Source organism: Fringilla coelebs (genome assembly GCF_963513975.1).
Source record: "Fringilla coelebs genome assembly, chromosome: 3".
Lineage (NCBI taxonomy): Eukaryota > Metazoa > Chordata > Aves > Passeriformes > Fringillidae > Fringilla > Fringilla coelebs.
Window position 1 is genome coordinate 12408204 of NC_140030.1, and position 26145 is coordinate 12434348.

The window sequence follows — 26145 nt, forward strand, 5'->3', positions numbered from 1 at the left end:
TTATGGGATTTCTTGAAGGGGGGTGAATTCTTCTCTCTGCTGTATTACTGCCTGAGTTCATAAATTATTTGAGTGGCCTATTTTACAACTAGATGCCTCAAAGCTGAGGTTGATGGTCCTAAAACCCATGTCTGAAAGCACACTTTTCTACATTTTTTACTGTGAAGAAAATGAGATGCACAGGGCTTCTGTTCTGCATCCATCCATAGCTATTAACCACTGAGACTCTTCTGGAGAGTGGAATCTCTCTCCTGCCTCGCTGCCTTTGGCATCCAGAGATGGGAATGTTCCCTCAGGATTAGAAAAGCTTGTTTTGCTAAGAAATAACTGTAATCTATTTACTCAAACTTGAGTAAAAGCATTTGCAATTATTTTAATCTCTCTTCACTTCATGTTTTATGGTGCATTAGTTGCATCCCACATTCATTAAGTGTGACACTTTATTCTCTGTCCTTTTAGCTTTAAGTACATTGAGCTCACATCACCCTCTTCCCAGGAGACTGAAACAAGCAGAGTGTCATAAGCTGTCCTTTATTTCACCTGCAACCTTTGGGGAAAAAAAAACCCAAAAACAACAAAACAGTAATTAGGCCAGAGGCCTAAACTCCTGCCCTGTGATTAAGGCATTCAGGTGAGGGAAATCTGGTTTCTATAGGTGTTTCATTCTTTCATCCAGTAAATATTTTTCCATTTCACAACTTCTGCAGGAATACTCTTAGGACAGACAATAGCCTGTGGTTTAGCCTGCACTACCCTGGTGTGCAGGGATGTGGTTGGGAGGCAGTCTCTCAACCTGAAAGGAGCCTACCACCCACTTCTACTTCCTCTGTGGTTGCTTTCCTGATGCTTTTAAATAGCTACGTGGTGCTTGAGGGCATGCTCCTGCCCTCTCATCCGAAACTTCAAAATTGCATGACTCCTTTCCTCAGGAGCTTGTGAAAGGAATGTATCTTGCTTCTAGAGAGGCCTGAGGGTTTTACAACCCTTTTTAATAACACAGGTACCTCTTGAGCTTCCAGGAAGAGGTGACATCAGTTTAAGGTACAGCCTTCGCAACTTTCTTACTATTAGGTGAGGTGGCTTCCTGCTTGCTATCCCAGTTATCTTACTTTCCCTTCTATACCCTCATTTTTTGCAGCTATGCTCAAAATTCTCTTGTGAGTCCAATTTGGGTTTCTAGACTTTTATGGATAAGTAAATCTAAGAAGAACATAGATTTTGAAGGGATGAAGGCCAGGCTTTGGCAAGACTGAGGACTTCTGGAGAAAGTCTTTCTTTTGGTTTTAGGATGCAGTTTGAGTCTGGTTTGATTCAGTTGTCCAGTGTAAATGTTTTGTCCTGGATGAGATGCTTTGCAACAACTGTTGCATCTATACAAGTGCAGGGAGGCCAGGAGACCCATGTCCTGCATAGACCCATGTCCTGGAGCACCTACTGGGATATTTCAAAACAGCTCAGTTTTATTTGCCTCTACAACTGAACTGAGCCCAGTAGTGTCCTGAGACTATTGTTGCCTAAGCTGTATGTGGTTATTCTGAGAAGTGGGAGGAAAGGCTTGTTTTCATGTTTTTCAAAGATATTTCAGAGCAAACCTGGTTTTCTGTTTTATTTTCTTTATTGTGAGTGTATTTAATACGTACCTTGGATCATTATAATTTTCATTTTGTGGCTGCCCCAGATAAAATCTGGAAGGTTAGCTTGAATTAATGGCTTTCTGGGAAGAGGGGAGAAAGTTCATCTTCTGGTTTCTCTCATGCATGTTAATAATGGTGTGGAGCTGTGGGGCAAAAATTCATTACTATTTTTTAGCTGTTATCAAAATGCTGAGTGATGGTGCCACTTACAGAGCAGAATTGGTTTTGGAGAAGAAGGAAAATTCTCTCTGGTAACTGATCCTTATGATTCTATCTCCAGTAAATTGATTCCAGAATTGTATTTAAATAGCCTCCATGGGAGACATACAGTAATATTTATTTGGTATGGGTGATCTGTTGGTCCTAATATTTCAGAGGGGATTGCTATAATACTATGGAAACTGGGAAGGGAAGCAATGGCAAGGGGAAAATTCGATAACATTTCTCAGAGTTGTTGAGATCTGTTTAGATTTGAGAAGGCTAGATTGTTAAATTTGTTATGTTTTATTTCCAGGAACAGTCTAATTTTATCTCAGTTGTACTTTGTCCCACCCACATACACACAGTCTGTACTGTATTGCTCTGTAATTGCAGTATTTTGCTTCAAGGATCATCTGTAGGCAGTTGGCGACTTCATCAAATACAGATTTCATGATGGACGTTGGCATCTTTAGAAGCTTCTGGAAATAAGTCTGTAATCCTCTCCCTAAGAACTGGGATGGTGGCAGAGGAGATGGGTTCTGATATTTTGTAACTCTTTTCCTTATTTTTATTATTATTAAAGCATAAAAGCCCTGTAGGACTGACTGGAATGCTTCCCTCTCCCAAGGCTGTGCTGCAGCAGGGCTCTGTAATACCAATTACTGCAGGGGTGGTTTTGCTGTTCCAGATGAGATCATGATGGGGGTGCTGGAAAACGAGTCTCCCTCAAAATGTGTTTTATTAGAGATTGTGTTATTATAGTGCAATATTTAGGTCTTTGGTGTTTATGTTTTTAGTTAGTGAAGGTGTTAAAAAATCCACTTAGATTTTTTTATCAATGCCTCTTGTATTCAACAGGAAAACAGAAAATATTTCCTGATCTTGAAGTATTTTGGGACTGTGTTGCCTGTAGAACTGATTTGTATTTCTGTAGCTAGATAATCTTCCTGCTTTTCTTTATTTTGTTTTTTTCTCTGAAAGACAAGGACAGAGCACACATATTAGAGGTCGTAGATGTATAGATAATATAGATAATATGTTTGTCCAGTTTTATACTGTGAGACAGAAAATGATTGGGGTCTGACTACGTATGCCTTTGTTTTACAGAGGTTTTGATTCATTAAGGCACAGACAGTATCATGTTGTCCTTTACTGAACTAGAAGTAAAACTGCCAAAAAAAATCCCCTTTTGTTCTGCTGCTGAGGAACACTGTGGGCTGCCAAATCCTGACAGTCTGAGTCACCACAATTGTAATAAAGTGTTTGTACTTCGTCGGTTGCTGTTATTCAGTGTCTTCTAATTTATTCATAAGGCAAAGGGACACCTACAGATTTTAAATACTACTTTTTAAAGGAATAGCCAGTGTTTATAAAGAAATAACATTTGTCAATAGATAATTAAATACACTGTAGTAACACTTGAAAGCTTCTAAGGAGTAAATAGTTAATCTTTAACAATAAGAAATATATACATATATTTAACAAATTCCATGTTTCATGCAAGAGCAGTGCTAGACTTCAAAAAAATGATGGGATTATTTTAAACTCCTTACTGAACTCTGTTGTTTTGGCCATCTGATCTGACCTGATAATGATCTGATAACCAGGGAGACTGCTTCCTTCCTAAAAAAAAAAAAGCCAACCCCCCCCCCCCCCAAAAAAAAAAAACCCAAAAGTTTTAAGGACAAGACCTCTGACCCTGGAAATGCTTATCTACATTTTAGCTTTGAAGTGTGTGGGCTGTGACCCAGCAAGCCTAACTCATGTAATTGAATTCAGTTGTTTTTAGCATCACTTCCAAACAAAGTCGTCAAGTTCTAGTAGTCAAATTAAGTTGTAATAGTCACATATAACTTGAAATGAGCATGCATAAAAAGCTGGAGGAAAGCAGGGTGGCTCTTGTGGTGGTACCTGTAAGGCTGACAGGTGTGTTCCAAGACCCACCGCTGGTGTTCTGCCCATGGCCATGTGCACACTGTGGTTCTCTGGCTGATGGATCCTGCTCCCTGTGCTTGGGTGGGAGATGGGAGTACTTTTAAGTTCTTGATCCCATCACCTGTTCATGGAGAGCAGGTGGGTTTCTATATAATTTCTCAATACTGTAGCTGTTTATGGATGTGAGTCCTCATATTGTCTAGTATCAGTTATTGAGGCAGAAACAATGATTCCTTTCTTTCCATTGATAAAATAACAATAAGGCTTTCATTCTCAATGCATAGGGAATTTTGTGTGAAATTTACCTTTCCCTACATTGAGCTAATGAAATTTCCCCGGTTCTCTCTCTCAGAAAAAAAGGCCAAATTGGCTAAACTGGATGTAATAACTTTCTGCCATTCCGTCTTTTAGAGCTCCTGGTGAAAAGGACGGAGGTGGATGTGGGTAGTAGGCACTGGGGCAGTGTGGAACACATGGAAATTCTTGCAGCAGAAAGTACTATAATTTTAATTGCTGCTCAGTGTCATACTATCACTACAGCTGCTTCCCAAGGAAGAGGTTTGCCTGCTATTGACAGGACATTCACAGAAAGGAAGGAGATGGTAGATAAGCAAATGCAAATATATTACATGCCTTCTATCCTTTGGTTTTTAATACATGCTGTGATGACGAGCTCAGTGTGAAACACTCAGTGACATGTAATTATATATGCATTAAGTGGGTGTTGATTCATGGTGTCCCTCTCTGAGAGTACCTATCCATAATGCACTGAGGTAGGGATGTGAGAGGAGCAGCACAGTTCTGAGCTGCTTAATTCATGGCACTGCAGTCCTGCTCAGCTGCTGACTTCCTTTATCCTTTTTTTTTTGCCCATAAAAGGAGAAAAGTGCTGCCATATGACTCGCTTTAGAGAGAATCACAAGATGAGGTTGGGGCCAGAGGGAGGGGGTGGGGGGGAAGTTATTCAGGTAGCTTTGTTTCTTGTACATGATACAAAACATTCTGCTTTTTGTGTTTAATGTGGTATTACTAGCAAAGCATGTAGTAGTATTTCTTTCAACTGTCATTGTAATCAGACATTTAATTCTTATAAGAACTTTTTTTTTTTTTTTTTGCTTTTCCATGGATGAGAGATTCTGAAGGGAAGGGATATAAACGAGTTTGGAAGGAGGTAGCTTCAGTTCTTAGGGAGTAGGCTGTCCTCCAAACCTGCAGACACTTTTCTGCTGGTTGTTAAGGAATGACTGTATGTGGTATTCTCCCATCTTGTGCCAGTGACTGTAGGTAGGCATGCCTGAATTCATTGTCTAATTTTGCCCTGTTAAAAAGCTTCATCTCCAGTTTTTTCCAGAAAGCATACTAATTAGGTGATTTTCTGAAGATTTGCTCAGAGATCAAATCTGGACAACTCTGTGCCTTTTCACAGAGTCATTGAGCTCTCTTACTCTGCAGTCTCTCAGTGACTCTCTTTTACAATAAAGCAAGAATTGCCTGCCTTCCTTTGTCGTATTCTGATAAAAAGCACAGCCCTCCCGCTGATGAGGGTCACAGTTTCCCCACAGAGCGAAGGCAATTAGCAGCTCTGAATGAGTTCCACCCAGTTTCTGGCATGGGTTACTAGATGGTGTTTGATGGGCTACTGATTCTGCATCAGAGTGCACAGCAACCACCAGGATGGTCAACTCCCAACCATGCTGTCAGCTGAAGTGCTGTGTGTGTGTTCAAAGCCATCTCTGAGTCGATGATTCACAGTATTGATCGGCTTGGGTTTAGTCAGGCTTGCTGTTCCCTTTATTTACTGATGCTGCGAAGTGATTTGACACAGGAACATACAAATCATCTGTCTCTCTTCTTGTTCAGTCCAAAACAAGAAGTTTTAGAAATCACAACAGAATATCTGCGCAAACCAGACTTTTTTCTTTGACAATTATGGAGATCTTTGACTCAAACATTTACTTTCATACGAAGTGAAGCATTTTGTCAAGGAGTCCAAAGGGAGCTGGAGAAAATTGAGGTCTTAGTAATGAACAGTCATTTCCTACATTTCCTAACATCACCCTTTTCTAGTGTCACTGTAGGTATGCTGGGGAGAGAGCAAAGAGACCATACTAATTATGAATCTAAAGTAATTTGGTTTTTCTCTAGCTGTTGGTTTTTGGCTTTTTTTTTTTTTTTAACATCAGGACTAGGATATAGGCCAAGATCTGTGAAAAACAGATGTCTGTCTCATGCCTGCAGTGTTATCATCACTGGGATTTAATAAATTTGTTACTTCATGTATGTGGGTGGGTTTTTATTGTGTTGTAGACTTCTGGTTGTTTTTCTTGAAAGATCTGACAGTTTTATGGTTTATTGTAGTGATGGTCTTTAGTTGAGTGTTGATGTCATTGTTGAGATGTATTTGTCATGTTTTCATCTCTTTGGAAGACTGAACTTGTACCTGTAGTTCAAGGCACTACAGTTAAAGTATTCATGGGTAAATCAGAGTGTGGGAGTTCATCTGGGACTATTAGGTTGGAGCAGATGGTTATTAGGTAGGTTATTAGGTGGACTCACTGGACCAGATTGGCAGCTGGTATTGCAACAGTTATAAATGGGTGCTCAAGATTTTACAGAGTAATAAGCAGTTTTGTCAATATTGACGTGGGCTGACCCTGGTTGGATGGCAGGTGCCCACCAAAGCTGCTCTGTCACTGCTCTCCTCAGCTGGCAGAGAACAGAAAACATAATGAAAAGCTTGTGGCTTGAGATAAGGGCAGAGAGAGAGATCCCTTACCAGTGACTGTCATGGGCAAAACAGACTTCACCTGGGGAAATTAGTTTAATTTATTACGAGTCATATCAGAGTAGGATATTGAGAAATAAACCCAGATCTTAAAAGCTCTTCTTCCCACCCCACTCTTCTTCCTGTGCTCAACTTCACTGTCAATTCTTCTACTTTCCTTCAGAAATGAGAGAAGAAGTAGAACAGAGGTTGCAGTCAGTTCAGCCCACCTCTGCCACTCCTTCCTCCTGACATTCTTTGTCTTCTCCAGCATGGGCCCCCTCCCACAGGAGACAGTTCTTCATAAACTTTTCTAATGTGAGTCCTTCCCATGGCCTGCAGTTTTTCATGAAGTGTTCCAGCCTGAACCCTCCCAGGGGATGCAGTCCCTCAGGAACAGACTGTTCCAGCATGGGTCCCCCATGGGATCGCAAACCTCCTCCAGGGCGGGCTCCTCTCTCCCTCCATAGGCCACAGGAGTCTGTTCCAGGGTAGGCTTCCCACAGGGTCACAGCCTCCTTCAGGCACCCCCAGCTCCACTGTGGGGTGCTCCCTGGGCTGCAGGTGGATCTCTGCTCCCCCATGGTCTTTCATGGGCTGCAGGGGCACAGCTGCCTCTCCATGGGCTGCAGGTGGATCTTTGCTCTCCTGTGTGTCTCCATGGGCTCCAGGGGCACAGCTGCCTCTCCCTGGGCTGCAGGTGGATCTCTGCTCCCCCATGGTCTTTCATGGGCTGTAGGGGCACAGCTGCCTCTCCATGGGCTGCACCAGGGGCTTGCAGGCAATCTCTGCTCCAGCACCTGGAGCACCTCCTGCCCTGGCTCTGGGATCTGCTGGGCAGTTGTGCTCATGCCCTCACTTTCTCTTCAGCTGCTTTTCTGTAGCAGATTTTCCCCTTTCTTAACTCAGTTTTCCCAGAGGCACTTCCACTATCACTAATGGGGTTGGCCTTGGCCAGTGGCAAGTTGTATCATCCCATCCTGTTCCCCTTCAGTGCCCTCCCCACTACCAAAACCTGGCCACAGAAACCCAATACACAGTGCCACTGCATTTAAGATTCCAAGGAGAGGGGTTGGCACTGAAGATGATGATCGGTGGGTCAGCAGTTGTGAAAGGGTTGTATGTTTTTGTATTGTCAGAATGATTGTTCAGTCCCCTATGACACTGCATAATCACATCTATACAAAGTTTTGCACACAGTAATTCTTGCCAAGTACAATATTTACATCCATATTTGCACCACGGTAGTTGTGTTTTCCTTTGGAAAGTTTTATATGCCTCTCTTGTCTTTACAACAACTTCTTGCTTGTGTTCCTTTTTGTGCAAAATAAGGGTTAATGTTTTCAATTCAGGTTTGCATGAATTTTTTAAAAGTAATTAATTTGGGAATTCTGACTTAAATGTAAAAAAACAAATTTGTGAAGGCATATATAACTTCGTGAATTACTGAAATAAACTCACAGATTTGTTCCAAAATTGCTGATCTTGTAAGATGAATTTCTTCCTTGCCCATCACTCCTATGTGGGTGAAGTTTGGAGAAGCAGCATCTCAGCTGTGCATTGGAATGCAGTTGATAGAGCTATGCCCCATTTTATACCAGCTGACAATCAGGGCTAATGTTGTACTGGCAGCAGTCCAGGCTTGCCGAAATTAAGAAATCAGATGCTCATGTTCAGTCCATCTGAACACATTAAAAAGCTCCAAAACCTAGAGAGTGCAAATTTTCACGTGTGCTGCATATGATACTCATGGAAACACAAATGCTCAGATGTTACATGATTTTGTGGTTCTGTTCCCCTGATTTGAAAGCAACAGCCACCTAGGCTAGGGTGATCTGTTAATTCTGAAATGCATTTGGCTGGTTATGGAATTAACTTCTAAAAATGATGTTCACCAGAAGCAAGTGAGTACTGTATTTGTGATGCATGTTCATAGCAGGAACTAAATAAGGAGTGGGTATGGCATGCAACTCTACTGTTACATTTTTAGTCCTGCTCATGACACAGTTTTGTTCTATGCCAACTAACACTCTCCCAGATAATGCTCAAGCATAGTTCTGGGGTTGGGAGAGACGATGGACTGTTTCCAAAAGTCTGTTTGGATCTGGCTGGGCTGTATGGAGGAATAGGATTTTAGTTGTCCAGCTACAAGCTGAACCGTGTTTGCTGGTTCCAAGCCGAGAATGTGGCTGTGTGCCCTGGTCTGTTTTATTTTTTGACATATATGTGGCCACAGATCCTGCTTACCAGGAAGCTGGGATTCAGCAGCTTCTTTGGGGAGGCAGTAGCAGCATTGTCAATGCATGCTTCGGAAGGTAGAAAAACAATTCTTTCAAGTCTGAAATTGAGAAGTTCTGCCTGGGAAGCTGGAAAAATGAGCCAGAGCAACTTAAAATCATGGGATATTGAGTTTTATATTTCTTTTATAAGACAAGCCCCAGAGAATACACAACTATAATTAGCCATTTTGAAAGCACTTGTTTAAAAAAAAAAAAAAAAAATATATATATATATATATATATATATATATTTGAAGAATTATGGCCTGGCATTTTAAATCAAAATGAATAGCCTGAGTATTAAGTAGATGGCATCTACAATGTCCTCAACCAGAGGCCGTGTATCCTGGCAGTAGAGTAAAACTTATCTCTAACCTAAGCTTTGCTTTCTGTTAGCTAAAGGAGCAGTGCTAGTGCAAACCTGAGTTGTCATGATCCTTAGCTTTTCCCTGGAGAATCCCTGTCTTCAGCAGATGTCTCAGCCCTCTTCTAATTGTCTGTTTGCCTCCTGTCTGGGAGGCGCAAGTCTAACCTTATATTTAGCAAAAACTGTAGGGTGTGAAGTTTTGTGTGTGGGTGTTTTTTTTCTGTAAGCAGTGTTAAAGCTATTAGCATCCTAATGACTTAACAGTGTCTGGTCCGACAGACACCTCACGGGTTGACTCGAGTCCGTGGGGCTCAGCCATCTGTCTCACCACCTTGCTTCTACAGGACATGAGGAATAGCTGTTGGGATGGCATAGGCTTCTTGGTCACCTTGTCATGTGTTCCTCTACCTGGCTGTGCTCCAGCGATCAGAAACTGCCCTCCCAGGCCCCACACGGGCAGTGCCATTCCTGGGCTGGGAATTCCCGCTGCGGTTTGTGCTTTGAGGGTTGTGCGGGGAGAGAATCAAAGCTCGGGTCAGGATGCTCTAAGGATGAACTGCCCTGAATTATTGGGATTGCCATTGCCATCTCTTGCATTTTTCTGCCTAAGATTTCAATAGTACCAGGTTGGTAGTAGAGGTTTTAATGAGTCTGTGCTTTTTTCAGTTTTTACATTGATAAGTGTGTTCAGTTGCTGCTCCTTTTTTTGGTTTTGTATTTTAAATCAGAATAAAACTCATTGCTTTATTTTGGAACTTGTACTTTCTACTTCTTGAGTAAAGGACTTCTAAAACATGAAATAATGTTGTGGTTGCATAGTTAGGATAGAGAGTTTGGCCTCTGACACACACTTCCTCTCATTTAACTCTCCTCTTTTGCCTTTGAACATTATGTAGTCCATTCTGTAATGTAGCTTCACTTAACTCCTTATTTCCAAATAGAATTAATTTAGCATCTCTGCTATTTATGCTTTGTTGAATACTGATCGTACAGCCTTAATTATTTCTTACACAGCAGGAAACCTTCAAAATAGCAGCTGTGTTTTTCCTTAAGTCAAATTGGTTGTGAACTACGACTGCTCAAATCCCTGGGAGGATAATAAGCTTTACTCCCAGCAGGTCCCCCAGACTACTATGCTAAGGGAACCGAACTGACTCGCGTGTTTCATTGTATAAATGCATTTTAACTAGATATAAATTGACTTGCTGTAGCTTCCCAAAATAGTAAAAGAGAGTTTTCTCTTCTGTGTTAATATATGATGGTTTGCCTCCTTGCTAATATCCTTCCCTTTGAGCAGCATTTTACTAGTTTCAGAGTGCCTTATTTACTTCAGTCCATTTTTCTCAGGCTGATGTTTAAGAAATTATCACTTTCCTTTCTTTCTGACCTGCAAATTCTCCCAAGAACAACAGTGGTTGCTCATAAATACATTTCTTCACCCTGTGGTTAAGTCACAGTGTTGTAAGAAAGTGTCTTGATACTTAGTTATTGTCTGAAGTCAATAAAGTATTATTCCTCTTCCTTCCCTCAGCTTTCCAATGGAAAACTCTGATACCAATCTTGGGATGTTTACCTCCACTTTTAAAGGAATCTTTTAAAGATACCAACAAAGAAACAACTTTTCAGAGTAGTTTATCCTCCTTCCCACTCATGGCGTTGGCTTTCTCACTCAATGGCATCTCTCTCAATCCAAATGTGATACCTCAGTGAACTTGCCTTGCAGCCCATTCCACGCAGTTATTGCTCACAGACAATAAATGATTTCTGGCATCTGTTTGTAGTCTTTTTTTAATGCCCATTTCATACCTGCTAATCACATTTACCTTGTAAATTGCATTGACATTGTTTTTATATCCCGTGTGATTTTGTGTTTCATTTTGTTTTATACTGAACAGAATTTAGATATCTGAGATATTTTTTAAAATATTAAAAAAGAAGACTTCTGGAATGTTGTATTTGATTTAAAATCTACTTCAGTTCTAGCTACTACTTGAATTGAGCTTAGGGATAGCTATTCTGTATAAGATGCAAAGGTTTTGTAGTTGTATAACTCAGATGAACAGGAGGTTCTCCTTGATAGTTGCTGGGGTTTTCTTTCCAAAATTTAGTTTTTCTATATAAATGTAATTAGTGCTGGAATTCCATAGTCTTTCAGACCTGTGATTTTTGTTGTTGTTGTGTCAAGAGGGAAGGGGACATATTTTCTTACATCTTCAAGTAGTAAATGCTGTATTAAGCAGTGGTATTTACAGCTGATTTTTGCAGCCCTGTAGCTCTGGAGGGTCGGGAGTTGTCTCGTACTCCATCACTGCTCTGTGGGAAAGGGTGGGTGTCTGGGTTCTGTGCAGTGCTGCCAGTCCTTTCCCTGCCCTGAGGTGTTTCTGCAACAGTCTTCACTACCCTGGTGTGTGCTAGTATGAGATTAATTGAACTTTGGCTCTGGGAGTAATGCACAGTAGAAGACGCCTTGCAGAGTACTCTTTGCTTTTGAAAAAGTGGAAGTTATTCTCTATTGAAGGCATTTAAGTAACTTTTCTGATTTTTCCTCATTAATTAAAACAGTTTCATTAATAACGATCCTTTTAAATAAATTTTTAAATCTGCAGATTGCATCCTCTGTTTAAGTGTTGGGAAGGCTCTGGATCATCTTCAACAAGGTAAGAGTCAACTCTGGTCCTTTCAGTCTTGCACAGAACAGCTGTGGAGCAGATTTGAATGACATCAATGATAAATGAACGCTCAGCCCTCCTTGAATACCATCCTTTATGCAGTTTTACTGTTGCACCTCACTGATGCTGTCAGAATGCTATCTGGGCATAATATTCTCGCCTTGAGGTTTTTATTTGTTTGCTTTTCTTCTTATGGAACAACAATTGAGAATTCATCTTCCCATTTACTCCACTGGTTTTTTTGCGTAATTTCACTGTTCTTGTTCTGGTCTGTCTAAACCCTTGGGACAGAATTGGCTTAGGCAGAGAGCAGGATTTGTTCACATCCTGTTTGAAGTCCTGGTTCTGTGATTTTTATGGGTCTTCTACTACCTTTTCTTATTTTTTTCCAAATCTTGACTGAGTCATCAAAGTGTCTGAAATACAAATTGCGAATACCATGCATAGTTACAGAACTGGAGAGAATTTGCAGCCAGCAGCAAAATAAATCAATGCTAAAAAAAAAATTATTTTTCCCCTAGAGAGAGGGAGTTCCCTGACTTGACCAGCTACTAATTGGTTCAAAGATTTGTTTACACAGAGGAGCACTTCCTAATTAGTTCCCTGTGTGGGTGTTCTACTTGGGAAATTAGTGTTACATTTTGATATAATCTGCTTTTATAATGAATTGTTACAATTTGCAGTAAGGAGCTATTTTTAGGGGAAAAAAAACCCCGAATCTGCACTGCACCACACAAGTTTTAAGAGATAATTCCTCTTTAGGCAGCAATCAAGGTTGCCATTTTGAAATGAAATGAATAAAAGTCCATAATTAGATAAAACCAAGTTTTTAGTCACATATTTATAAATATAGCAGCAGAAACACAACTGTGTGTTTTTCAAAGCCAAAACCTAATGAAGCTGAATTAAGCTGATTTATGAACTGGATGGCTTGACCTCTGAGGCTATGAGGATAGTGAAACTGAATATTTGGGAGAAGTGTTTGGGAATCTATATAACCATTATTAAGGTTATGGTTGAAATTGAAGTTCACTTCCAAGCTTTTCTGTAGTGGCCTTATTTTCCCTATTACTTTCACCTTTATTCCGGCAGCAAGCTTGCATCTCTCAAGTTATTTTATCTAGAGAGTTGAAAAAGTAACATTAAAATAGCTGTCTCTATAGAACCTTATGAAAGACCTGGTTCCCTTGTTTTTCTAGTGTCCCCTGCCCCAACACTTGGAAAATGAAATGTTCACTATTGGACATTTAAATTACATTCTTTATTTCAGTAGTTTCAAAAGATTAGTAAATAATTTCTGAACTTAGAACTGCTTTAACTGGACTTTTTTCAATATAAATGTTGTTTTAAATAAATATAGCCTTTATACTAAATTGCTAAATGTTTTGAAAATGTATTCAATTTCCATGATTTCATTATTATATCTTTTAATTCTTAATATAATGCATGCCACTATCAGCGCACATTATTTTCCTTTGGCTGTGCCAGTCATGGCAACAGCTTGTTATAAAATCCAACTTATCTGCTGAATCTATTCACCAGAATTATATGATATAAAATTTAGTTTGAATACCCGATCATTTCAACCCAGCTGCATTTTTTAATGCTATGACTACAAAAATTTTCAGATGTTATAAATCTCACTTTCAGTAGAATAACTTCCATTTCTCATGGAAATTTCTTTTTTAAACTAGAAAGTTTTATTGCAAAATTGAGATAGGGAAGAGCAAAGCCGACCCCAAGTGTAATCTTGAATGTTTTTCATGACAGACGGACGTTGAATGTTTAGCATCGCCTCTTTGGATTTTTGAATGTGAATTGGAACCACTTTATTTCTAGGTAAGACATAACTGTGTGTTTGTGTTAAGTACCCTCTTCCTTTTATATGTGAATTGTGAGAAAACTAAAGAGTGCAGTATGCTGGACTTTGCTTTATGCAGTGTTTATGTGTTTGTTGAATGAGTCCAATGTAACTTGAGATTTTAAGTGCTTATAATTCATTTGTCCTAAATGTCTATGTTCCCTGAGAGAGACCACAGCAGCCACTCTGTATGGTCAATATATGTACAGGACTTTATTTTGTGATCAGGTGTATAGTTGTTCTATTAGCTTATTGCCATCTAGAGGAGTTAGCTGAGTGCTGTCTGCCTCTTCTCTTGCATCAACACCTTCACTCAGCAGGATGTGGTGGTTTAGGGAATTTGCTGCTGAAAATCTGTGGGATTGCAAAGGCTTCCCAGAGGATTACTCTTCTGTCAGTTTAGACCTCTGCATCAGCTCACTGCAGATTCACACAAGTACTGGTATAAGTGAAAGGGAATCAGTGCCAGTACCTGCAGAAACAAGTAATTTTATTTGCTTTAAACTTCTTATTTCTCTCTGCTCCAAGAAAAGGATACATGAGAAGGACTATGAAGCGGTTGTGAACAGCTGCAAACCTCAATAGCTGAGGGGGAAGCAGAGGGTGATAGAGATGAACTAGAAAGTTTTTGTCTGTAGATGTAATTAAAAGAAAATTTGTCCCTGGAAACAAACTACTTCTTAGTGAAATACTAGAGGTTGTACCAGTCTGGCTTCTTGTGTTTTCTACAAAGATTATAGGGACCAGAAGGGATATCTCTGTCACACTTCACATGCAGCCGAGTTGTGGTCAGCACTGCACCAGGGCTGCAGGGCTGAGTCACAGACATTGGTTCTGGTTGTGACCCAAACAGTTTGCCAGCCCTTTCTGGATTCCTGGGCAGCCTGAAGCAGACAGAACATTTGACCTGGAGTGCTTGCAGCGTGTAACCCCTAAAATCTGAAAGGCAGTGGTATCTTAACTACTGTCAGTAGTAAGGCTTTGCGAGATAGCTTGGATCCAGTGGTTTCTCAGAGAGATGGAAGCCACTGAATATGGAAAGGATTCTCTAAGTTAACCCTGCTTTAGTAATAGTGAATGCTGCCATTATTCAGCTTGTTGTGAGAGGCATCCAGCAAGTAGTGCTGTGGGCAAAAGACCATAAAAACTTCCATTTGCAGACAAATACAAGCCCAACACAGCAGCAGCCTGAGTGGGTCTCTGTCAAAGCCGGTTCACAGTACACAGGTGGAGTCAGGGCAGTCTGTCAAAGTACAGGTGTTTGCTGATCATGTGGAGGTTTGTTCAAAATAAATAAAGCCATCTGCAGAGGTGGAAGGTGTAGAGATTCATCACTTTAAGGTCACAAAGGATGTGGAACCAGCGTAGCTTCAAGACAGCAATATTCCCGTTTCATTTCATTGGATGGTCAACAAATCCAGGTCCAAGGGAGGATGTGGATGGGAGGGGTGGCAGAAGAGACTTGAGATGAAAGACTGCAATCAGAGCTTTTAAAATTTCTGCAGGGTAGAAAATTATTCTCTGTGTTTTAAACTACTGATGTGAACTTGTAAGGACCGTATACACAACCAGCAAAGCTATTTTGCATATTTTATTTTTAGGTTTTACTTTCTCTGTTAAAAGAGCTTCCAACCTCCTATCCTATTTTATTACAGTCATATGGGAATTGAAATGGGGATTATGTACATGCCATACCTATTAAATTTTATAAAAGCATTAATGGCCCAGGATGATCCTGAGCCAGAGAGGAGAGGATCTCAAATCCAGGTATTCAGCATGGATTTACCCTCTCCAGTGGCTGGGACTGAGATGAGCTGAAGGGAGATCTTAGAGACAGAACAAGTAGAATGAAAATGAAAAATAAAAAGAAAAATTGTAGGAGTGGAGATGAATACTCTTGATATGACAGAAGAAACAGGAAATGGGGAGGAAAAAAGAGAGAGTAATATGAGAAAATAAAGATTTGTTAAATTATGGACTATTTAATATTTATTCCATATAAAGTTAATAATACTATGGCATGGTTGACTGTTTTTATTAAGTTCATTGTTCATTGGTAGAAAGTGATAAACTGGTAGGAATTACGCCTGGCAAGAAAATGAGTTAGGGTTTGGGTTTTTTTACCTGATATATTTTTGAAGTCCTAACTGTTGGCTGTTAGACCTTTTACGGTTAGACTTTTTCCAAATGAAACCCTCAAATATGACTTTACTGATCTTAAAGATTTTTTTTTCAGACTAACTAAATACAAGCTGCAGAAACAGAAACATAGGAAGATTTTTTTTTTTTTTTTGTGTAAAGGAAAAGTTCTGAAAATCAAATCTTAATATAAAAGTGAAAAGCCAATACTAAATTCTAAATACTAATGCAGCAGAAGCAATTTTTTGTGTTCTGAAGTGTGAGCTGTTTGAGCTGTGATGGGAACTTTACATGATAAGGGTTTCATTTCTGTCGTTTCAAAGAGGAAAATTGAATCTTGTAGACTGTTTTTCAAACGGCCAGTATTCCTTAAAACTTTTGAAAAATGTGACATGAATTATGGCTTTAGTTCTCCAGAGTGTGAATGTCCCTATCAGATTAAATAATACTATAACTGTTTTCAAAAGTGTTTTGTGTATACATGTATATGATGATCTATTACTGTTTGTTTTTTTTTTTAAATGACCTTGGGAGCAGGAGAGTATGGGGTGGGAAAGGAGTAAACTGTTTTTCATTTTCAATTTCCTGTTTTCTAAGAATACATTGGAAAGTTTCTTAATTAAATAATATCATAATAGACAGTTGGAAGATGAACTGTGATTATACTCAGGTCTTTAAATGGCAAGTATGTTCTTAAAATAGTAACTGCTAGACAAGAATTAGTCATCATTTTTCACCAAAAGTAGTGTGAAGTGTTTAAGATGAAGGTAGCAATGCAGGGAGAGCAAGATCAAACATTTTGCCTAACTGAGACAATTAAGTTGGATGTCTGAAGTAGGCTTCACTAACTTCGTAAGGTTTGATGTTGAGTGCCAGAATTAATATCTAAAGCCGAATCTCTGGAGTGAATTTGTACTTCACACACAAATGTGCCCTTAGTTTACCTTAGGCCATGATAGCTTACTAACATCTCAGGTATCTTGATAAAATGAGGAGCACTGTGGTCATAGAATTTCAGAATGCATTTCAGACATTTTTTTAGAAAGTAATTAAAAGTTTATAAACAAGTTGATAACGTTTCACACCTGTTGCTGTTCAGTTTTTGAGCCTGTTTTTATCTCACACAGTATCTTGTACAGGCGTGTTCTGTATGGTTATGAGGGGTGCCATGTAATGAAGTTTTTAACACAGACCTCTAGTTAATTCATTGCCAGGTATTTTACAGATAAAATGCATAAATGTGTTTCAGGGAGAACTGTGAAGAAAAGTACTGTGGTAATCATCGGGATTGCCTTGTATTGTTGGGCAGATGCGTGTTCCCAAGAACTGGGCACACTCTCAATCTGGAATTCAGCTTTATGCCAGATTTTGGTCTGTAGTGCTAGACTGTGACTCAGAGCCTAAAATTAAAAGGCTTTTCCTGAGTTTTACATCCTCATGAATGATGGTTTTCCAGCAGGTGTTAATGATGAGGTGTCTGCTAATTTACAGGCACCTCAGTGAAACTTAATGAAGTTTTTGAAATTAAGGGTAACTTTTTTCAAAAGTAACAAAAGACACGAACTCAGTTACTTCTTCTGAAACAAAGGCTCTAATTTTTCACCCACGGGAAAAAATAAGGCCTTGTATTATCTCTTTTTTAATAAAAAGTTTTTCAAATATATATTTTTTAATGAAAAAAATGGCAAGCCCTTTTTTTGCAATGTTCACCTTCATTAACACAACTTGCTGACTTCCTTCCTCAGCTGCAGTTCTTCCTACACTCAGAGGTCAGCAAAGAGCAAGATCAACAAGCCACACATCTGGCTCTCTCTCTTTCCAACTGGAACAAAGAAACAATTTTTTAATGGCTTTTTGAGTTAATTGTAAACAATTTGGTTTTGGAGTCACTGACTTGGAGTCGCAGCAAATGTTTGTTGTAGGCGGATGTAGGGAAAAAGGACTATGTCCTAATGCAATTCCTCTGTGTCCAGCAAGGAGAAAAAAAAATCACTTAAAAAAAAAGGAAAAGGAATGTCCTACTCCTTGTAGCATTAAAGTATGCTGAGAATTTTGAGTGCATATATAGGATATTTCACAAGCTTAAAACATATGCTTTGATGAGACAGAGACGGAAGTACTTGGTCAGTTAATTTTTCTGTAATCTTGTATACAGTAGTACTGATTTTTCCACTCCCTTTATATTCATGAGCTGTCTATGTATGAACAAACTGACAGTGATAAAAGACCAGGAACAAACAGTAGGAAAAGGGGAAAACTATTTTAAAATGAGCATTCTGTTCTCATACTTTTCTCTGGTATTTATATTGTTCCTAAAGGCATTTTTCCAGTAAACAATTTTCAGAACCCTATATTTGCAGTTATTAACCATTAATTAATATTTTGAAAACAAATCCTTAAATAATTAGTGTAGTAGTTTTCTTATTTTCCCAGTTGTCATAATCTTTTATACTCCCTAGAATCAGGTAGCATCAGTACATCTAAATTATTAGAATTATCTTTTTTTTTAAAGTTTTATGTAAAGTAAACATTTGATGTGACTTTTGTACTTTTGCACTTCGCAACAGGCTTGATGATTTACAGCACTTCTGAAACCCCAACTATTTTTAAAATATCTTGCTGTAGTTTTATGTGTCTTAATTTGAACTCACATTGCTCCCATATTTTGGTTGCTTTGTTTAATACGTTTGTCATGATGGTTTTATTTTTAATCAGACCATCCTGTTAAATATTTGCAAATGTCTTGATCTGAAAAGGAAATTGCCAATGCTATTTGGAATTGTGCCAAAGTTTATGACAAAATTGAATAAAATGAATCATTCAAAGGAAATGTTTTCCACCAATTTGTTTGTGGGAAATAAAGTGTTCTGTATTATGATTATATTTTGTCAAAATTAGGTGTTTGGGTTTCTAATGCCACTTAGTGGATATCTGCCTTAACTGCAGCCTGTTCCAAGGCCAAATCAGGTGCCAGACAGCTTTCTTAATTTGTATATTAGAGTTTTCCTCTTGCCTAGAATATGTTGACTATAGCATGTTTTCAAGAAACTTAATTATCAGGTGCATTTTAGGAAGTTTATTACAGCTAGTTCATTTTTTAAATTAAATGTATTAAAATGTAGGAATTATTTATCACAGAATTTTGAACTTAGAGGAAAATAAGGATCTTAATTGCAATTTAATGTGATTTGAAACATTAAACAACAGTCTTGGTCACTTTGCACTGATTCTTTAGGTTAATGAAATATTAATTGATAGTAAGGTGATAATTTTGGTGATTTAGGCAGTGCTTTCTTTAGCCCTTTTGCTTGGTGACTGGGCAAACAGTGACCTGGAAGAAGCTGATAGTTCAAGAACTGATTCGAAGAAAGTAGTGAGTGCCTTTTGTTTGATGTATCCAAAATGGGAGTGGGATTGGCTCTGCTGTAATTGGACTTTTTCGCAATTCAAATAACTGGTGAGAGCAGGGTGCTGATAATGCCAAGGCTGGGTGTTTGAGCCCCACATGGGCCATTCTCTTCAGAGCAGGACTCAATGGTCCTCGTGGGTCCCTTCCAACTCCCAATATTCTGTGATTCTGTAATTCTCCTTTGGAAGATCTGAAAGGTGAGATAGACACCAAATGTCTGTTCTACCGCTGTCAGTGAAAGTTATCATTTCCTGAATATATTTTTTAATATAGATTCTTTTTTTGCTAAGTAGTTTGGATGATAGTATTAATAATTTGGGGTATTGGATACAAAATGTAAATGTATAAAATTCCATTTTTATCTGATACCAATACATATATATATAATCTATATTGTATAATTATTTTTTTCTAATGTTAGCGTTTCAAAAAAATCTAATCTGTACAAAAAAGATATCATCCTTTTTGCAATTTAAAGGCTGTTTTTTATGGAAAAGATTTTTTTGACTTTTGAAACGTTTATTGATTTAGGTCTTTCAATTTCTTTTTAGTCCGTGAACTTTGTTCTTTGAACTTTTTTTTTTTACTTCAGTAAATTTCCATTATTTTCCACCAACCCTGATAATCTTCAACCACTATGTATTTTTTGCCTCATCTCTCAGACTTTTCTGTATTCTCTTTTTATTTATAAATCAGTTGCATAATTTGCAACTAAAATAGTAATTGGCTCAGAGGAAAATAAACCAAAATTCAATTTGCAGACATGTTTTACTGCTGTATTACGGGCTGGTTAAATTAATGATGAAGACTGAAAGACAATACAAAGACTTTTGGTGTTGTGAGTAACAATGTTTTTTAGAAAATTTCTTATCTTCCATTTGTTTACAATGAAATTAAGAATAATTGCAGGGTTTTTTCTGCCTTCTGCCATTCCCCAGAGAACTCACATCATCATAAGTCATGAGATAAGAGGAACCTGAGCTGTAGGATTCTTCTTAATGCAGCTCAAGTCACCCAGGCATTCCTCCTGCCCATAGATGGCTCTCAGTCACCAAACAGAAAGCTTTGGTTAAGTCAATGTGTTTAATCTTTTGATTTTGTTACAGTTGTTATCTGGATGTATCTAACTTTTTCTTTCTGTAATAAGCAGCCAGTTTTGAGTTCTTGGTTAAGCAAGCTCATTTGCAAGTCCTTGTGTACATGCACATGGTGGATGTTTGCATTCTGTTTAGTTTTTACAAAATTTAAGTTTTTTGACAAAATTTTAAAATGTTTTTACATTTCCTATTTAAATAGTTATTTATAAATTGAAATGTTCTCAGAAACTAATAGATGGTGCCTTTTCAAGGATGCATTTATTTCAGATGTGACTTCTCTCACCTCTAAGTGTGATGGCAAATTAGTTTCAAGTGAAAATGAAACAGGGTTGTGCAAAAGTTAAATTTTAAATTTTGCTCTAAGCCTAAATATAGTGTATCTTGTATAGTTCCTAGTTCTAGAAGGCATGATTTGTCTTTGAAATGGGATTCAGCAAAGGGAGTAAGAAAGTCTTGGATGTGTCTGCTTCCCTCCTTTTTTGGTAGCAGGTAACTGACATTTTAAAATTAGAGATCTCATCCTCATCTCTTTTAGTCAGACTACAAAACCATTTCTTGATTCTGAGCTTCTAAGCTGCTTATTGAATTCAAAAGAAATAATTTTAATCCATACTTCTTGAAAAAGTTTGAATAAAACCAGTGTTTCTGCACAGATTGTACTGGTGCCAGAGCTGATGTAGCACCTGGCGGATGCCAGGTGGGGATGCCCTGCTGAGAACCCTCACCAGCCTCGGGATCTCACTGTGCCAAGCCTGAGCAGCCCCCATGGGTGTTCCACTCCGCCTTTGAGTGGAAATGACACTTCTGATAATTTCAGATGCAGTCACAGTTACCTTCAAGCTAAACTGTGAGTTTCAGCAAGAAGGAAAGGAAAGCAATATGATTTGGTTTCTAATACAGGTAGTTAGTTCTGAAATGTTGTTATTATAATATTGTCTGGATTAGTTTGGGTTTCACTGCAGGAATAGAGGAGAAGGTCATGCCCTCGAGCTGGAGCCCATGCAGAACTGCTGGCTGATCGTGCAGAGGGAGGTTGGTACTGCTGGGCTGATTTCAGCTGCCATGAGGGCTCCGTGGCCTTTCTTTAGGTGGGAAGGTGAGCTATGGAGACAGTCAGGGAGCTGGTGCACCTCATATATATGGAAAGGCTGAGGGTGCTGGGGCTGTTTAGCCTGAAGAGGAGAAAAGTGAGAGTAGACCTCATCAATGTGTGTGAAAGGGAGGGTGTCAGGAGGATGGACCAGGCTCTCTTGGCTGGTGCCCAGCAGTAGGACCAGAGGCAATGGGCAGAAACTGATGCATAGGAAGTTCCACCTAACCATGAGAAAGAACTTCCTATGAGGGAGCAGATTGCCCTGAGGGGCTGTGGATGGCCCGGAGGGGCTGTGGATGGCCCGGGGGGGGCTGTGGGGTGGCCCACAGGAGCTGTGGATAGCTCAGAGGGCTGTGGATTGACCCGGGAGGCTGTGGATCACTCACAGGGGCTGTGGATTGCCCACAGGGTCTGTAGATAGCTCGGAGGGGCTGTGGATTGCCCGGAGGGGCTGTGGATTGCCCACAGGGGCTGTACGTAGCTCGGAGGGCTGTGAATTGCCCACAGGGGCTGTACGTATCTCGGAGGGCTGTGAATTACCCGGAGGGGCTGTGGATTGCCCACAGGGGCTGTAGGTAGCTCAGAGGGCTGTGGATTGCCCACGGGGGCTGTAGATAGCTCAGGGGGCTGTGGATTGCCCACGGGGGCTGCAGATAGCTCACAGGGCTGTGGATTGCCCGGAGGGGCTGTGGATTGCCCACAGCGGCTGTGGATTGCCCACAGGGGCTGTAGTAGCTCGGAGGGCTGTGGATTGCCCCGAGGGGCTGTGGATCGCCCGGAGCTGCTGTGGATTGCCCGGAGGTGCTGTGGATTGCCCACAGGGGCTGTAGTAGCTCGGAGGGCCGTGGATCGCGCGGAGGGGCTGGCGATCGTTCTGCCTCGCCGGAGCTGCTCCCACGCCTGGGGCGGTGCGGTGGCGGCCGTGCGGCAGCAGGGGGCGCTCCCAGGCCGTCCCGTCCGCGCTCCGCTGTCCGTGGATAATGGATAGTGGGTATAGGATAATGGATAATGGCTAATGGGTAGCGGATGAAGGATAATGGGTAATGGCTAACGGATAATGAGCCTCTGCAGGCCTGTGCGCCTCCCAGGGTGGGAACCAACGAGCATAGATGGGTCTGGGACCAGCCGCCATCCGCACTGGTCAGTCAGCAGTTACATACATGCATACAGGAGAGCGAGAGTAGGGTATAAAGTCACTACTGTGCATCAGTTTTACTGTCTTAATAAAAATTTATTGTGCAAATTTCATTACTATACTAGGAATGGCTTCCAGGAGTGATTGGAATTAATTACTGCAGAGCCTGCCAGGGTCAGTACTTGCTTTCAATTTTCATTTACACTTACATGAAATCTAATTTTTAATTAAAAGGATGGTTTTAATGCTGCACCATCCATACTAGTCCTTCCCTGTTTGTCATTTCAGGCAAATGACAGAATTGTTAATATACCCAGAAAAGTTGCAGTGATTTTAGCAGCTCATGTTGATGCACAAAGCTTGTTTGCCAATCAGTGTAAGTAAAACACATTATTTGAAAATAGATTTACCAGGGAATGTGCTTCTTAAAGTATTAGGCACAATGCAAAATTAAGAATCTCTTTGTGTTTGCATCATTAAGAGGGCTAATGTGCTTGTCTATTAACACAATTTTCAAGGCAGGCTCTTTTGCAGAAAAATGCTACACACCCATTCTGCTCTGTACGCCTTAATGAATTGAGTCTTTACTTTGAAAGTATGCGCACTAACAAAGTAATATCAGAAGGATTAAAAAAATTACACTGAATTAATTAAGAAAGAAAGGAGGTATTTTATTAAAATTTATACTTTTCGGTAATTTCTGCATACTTACAGGTTAGAGTAATGTTTTGGAGAAAACCTTTTATTGTGCAGTATTCAGTCTCCTCCTCCCTTAACTTAATGGTGAAAGCAGACATTGAAAAATTCCAGAGTTTAGCACCTTTCTAACCTGCCTTATGTTTAATTTATAGTCCAGTATAATGATCAAATATTTTTCCTTGGTCTTTCTGCTTACCAGTCTGTCTATCTCTGTGGGATTGATTTGGTTTTATCATTGAGTGGAATAATTTACATTTGTATTTATGGAATGTCTTCTGGATAGTATCTCTAGTTTATTAAAGTATTTTGAATTATGATACTATTTTCCAGAATATTTTAATTCCCTTCTAGCTTAGTGTATATTTTAAAAGGGTATTTTATTCTCTGCCTGTCACTAATTAAAAGTATTGAACAAAACCAGATCTATACAACAAATACTGTTTAAAAATACCATCATCTTTTTTTAGCCAGTAAACTGCTGACAGCTAGTTTTCAGATTTTCAGTGTTCTAGTCAATTTACAGTAGTAAATAACATTTTCCTCCTCTCCAGTGCTTTGTCCAAGTTCCCTCTGTATATTTCTTCAATTCTGCCCTATGCTTATGCAGGTGTATTGATTCCTGAGCCTCCATTTTGTTTCTCTTGTCCATCAGAATAACCTGTTGTGTATTTTCTACTAAGTTTCTTGCACTCCCTTTTTCCTTAAATCAACTTTCCAGGAGACCTGTCCTTCCAGGTACCTGAGAGTACTGAAACTGCTTTTGTGAAATCAGTTTAATTTGCTGTTTTCTCCTTGTTTAGTAACCTACTCTATTTTTAATTTCTTGTGTTTCCATCCTTTTATTCAGTGAATTCTCCCCATAACTTCCATAAAAGTCAATAATAGCTTCTCAAAAGGACATTTATTACTACGGAAGCCTGTAGAGATGCATGGTTAATTAATCCTCCTTGCCCCATTCTGTCACTCGTATGCCTCCGCACTTCAGTAGAACCTTCTTGAACAGTTCCCTGGTTTATGTGGTCTCTCAAGCTGCTGTTTTGGGATGTTACCTGTTATTTCTTTTTTTTCCCTCACCCAGACAGACATAGAAGTTTTTCTTTTACCTTTTTCTGAATTTTTAAATACGTTTTTAAAGTATACATTATCCTCCAGTTTATTTTAAAGTGGATTTTGATTTTTTTTTTCTAGTGGAACTCTTGTTATTTCCATCAGTAGCCTCGTAACAGCTTTGTAATAGGTCAGCAAGTTTTCTTATTTTTGTAATGAGATATTAAATAGGACCACTATGACAAATTTTTAAACTAAAACCAGCAAATCCGTAGAAAGATACATATTTAATCTGTAATTCTTCAAATCTTAAGCTGTTGGTAACTATTGCCGGCCATAGCTGTCTTAATTCCACTATTGTCAATATCTTTGTTGAATTAATTGTCCTTCTAGTTTTTTTAAGATGTCCTTTAACTTCTTTTCCCTTTCCTAGGAAACCATACTTGTAAAGACTTCTCTGATCCATATCCTATAAATTATTACCCTCAAAACCATAATTACAAAATGGCAAAATGCATTATATCCTACATACTGACACATTCAGAGCAGATCACTAGGAAGTATGCACTAAGAAATCCAGTCCCTGTAGGAGTTATGTTTGACTTACTGAGATTAGATGTGCTGTTTTGGCATTTATGTATTAAAACAAGAAGTAAAATAGAAAGAGAAGAAAGCTAGCATGTAAAGACTTACTCCTGTTATCAACTGGCACAAGAAATAACTGGAAAATAAAATCACTTTGAGGAAAGTTTTTACCATAGTTGCCCAGAGAACTAGAATATGATGTTTTTCATTTTGTCTTTCAGACACTTGAATTGGATTTTCTTTGTGTATAGTAAAAATACTATGTGTGGCATAGTCAGAAGACTGAATGATCAGCAGTCATTTATAGGCAGAAAGGACCAGGAACTTTTTTTTTTCGTGTTTCTGAATTTTCACCCAAAAGTCCTGTTTCTGATTCTGATTCTTACCTGATCTAGCATAGATTTTTCACTCATTATATTCACAAATATTAAAACCAGATACCTTCTCAAATGTTCAAATCATTAGATTTCCAAAACTGAATGGATTCTAAGATGGATTATTGATTTTCCCACTATGATTTTGGTGGGAGATGATGAGGACAAGAAAACTTTTAAGAGGAAGATCGTAGTGTGGCTCTCTTAGAAGATTTTGGAGGAACTAAGTAAAACTCCACTTGGAACAAAATACAGTGATTTTATTTTGAAGGAAGAAACACTCAAACTATCCAAACCTGTGTCTTCTAAAGGTGCCTCCCTGCTGTGAAAATTGATAGAGGCTCCATTTGTTGTATACAGAGGAATTGTGTCCCTGGTTTGTGTAAAGCATCTGTTCAGACTAGGTTACTCTAGTTACTCTCTGCTCAGGCAGAAGGATCAAAGTGCAGCAGTACTTTCTTAAATTCAAGTATAATTTTACTCTAATTGCTTAATTGGATTCCATTCTACATTTTTGTTGGTGCTTTTTTGTTTGTCTGGTCCATATTTTGTTTTGTTTGTTATTATGACATATGAATCAAAACCAGATATTTTAGATGCCTGGTTTTCATTCTTTCATGATGGCTGCTCTGACATTATAAACTCTGAAAATATACAGGAGTTCTGTTCAAAGTAAATTCAGGTGTGAGGGTTGGTATATAGAAAAAAAAAACCTGCTGGATAAGTTTTAGGTTCATCTAAGGTAATTTTTTCTTTTTTTACTTTTAATTTTAGAGAAACCACAAACCAAGCTCTATAATCCTTGAGGCTACAGCTATTAATGTTGGCCAACTCTTTAAACATTTTATGATTACTGA

At 39.0% G+C, this 26145-nt stretch overlaps 1 protein-coding gene across 5 annotated transcripts in view; it reads left to right on the forward strand.

Annotated features, from left to right (window-relative positions):
• Nucleotides 1-26145, forward strand: part of CYRIA (CYFIP related Rac1 interactor A) — a 56296-nt gene that overhangs the window by 4203 nt on the left and 25948 nt on the right. For 4 of the 5 annotated variants that reach the window (XM_084202128.1, XM_084202130.1, XM_084202129.1 and 1 more), the window contains exons 2-3: nt 11787-11837; nt 13620-13688. The exons of the other annotated variant lie outside the window; for it this stretch is intronic. The gene's annotated coding sequence lies outside the window, so the exon portion shown is untranslated. The remainder of the gene's footprint in view (nt 1-11786; nt 11838-13619; nt 13689-26145) is intronic. 5 annotated transcript variants of the gene reach the window in all.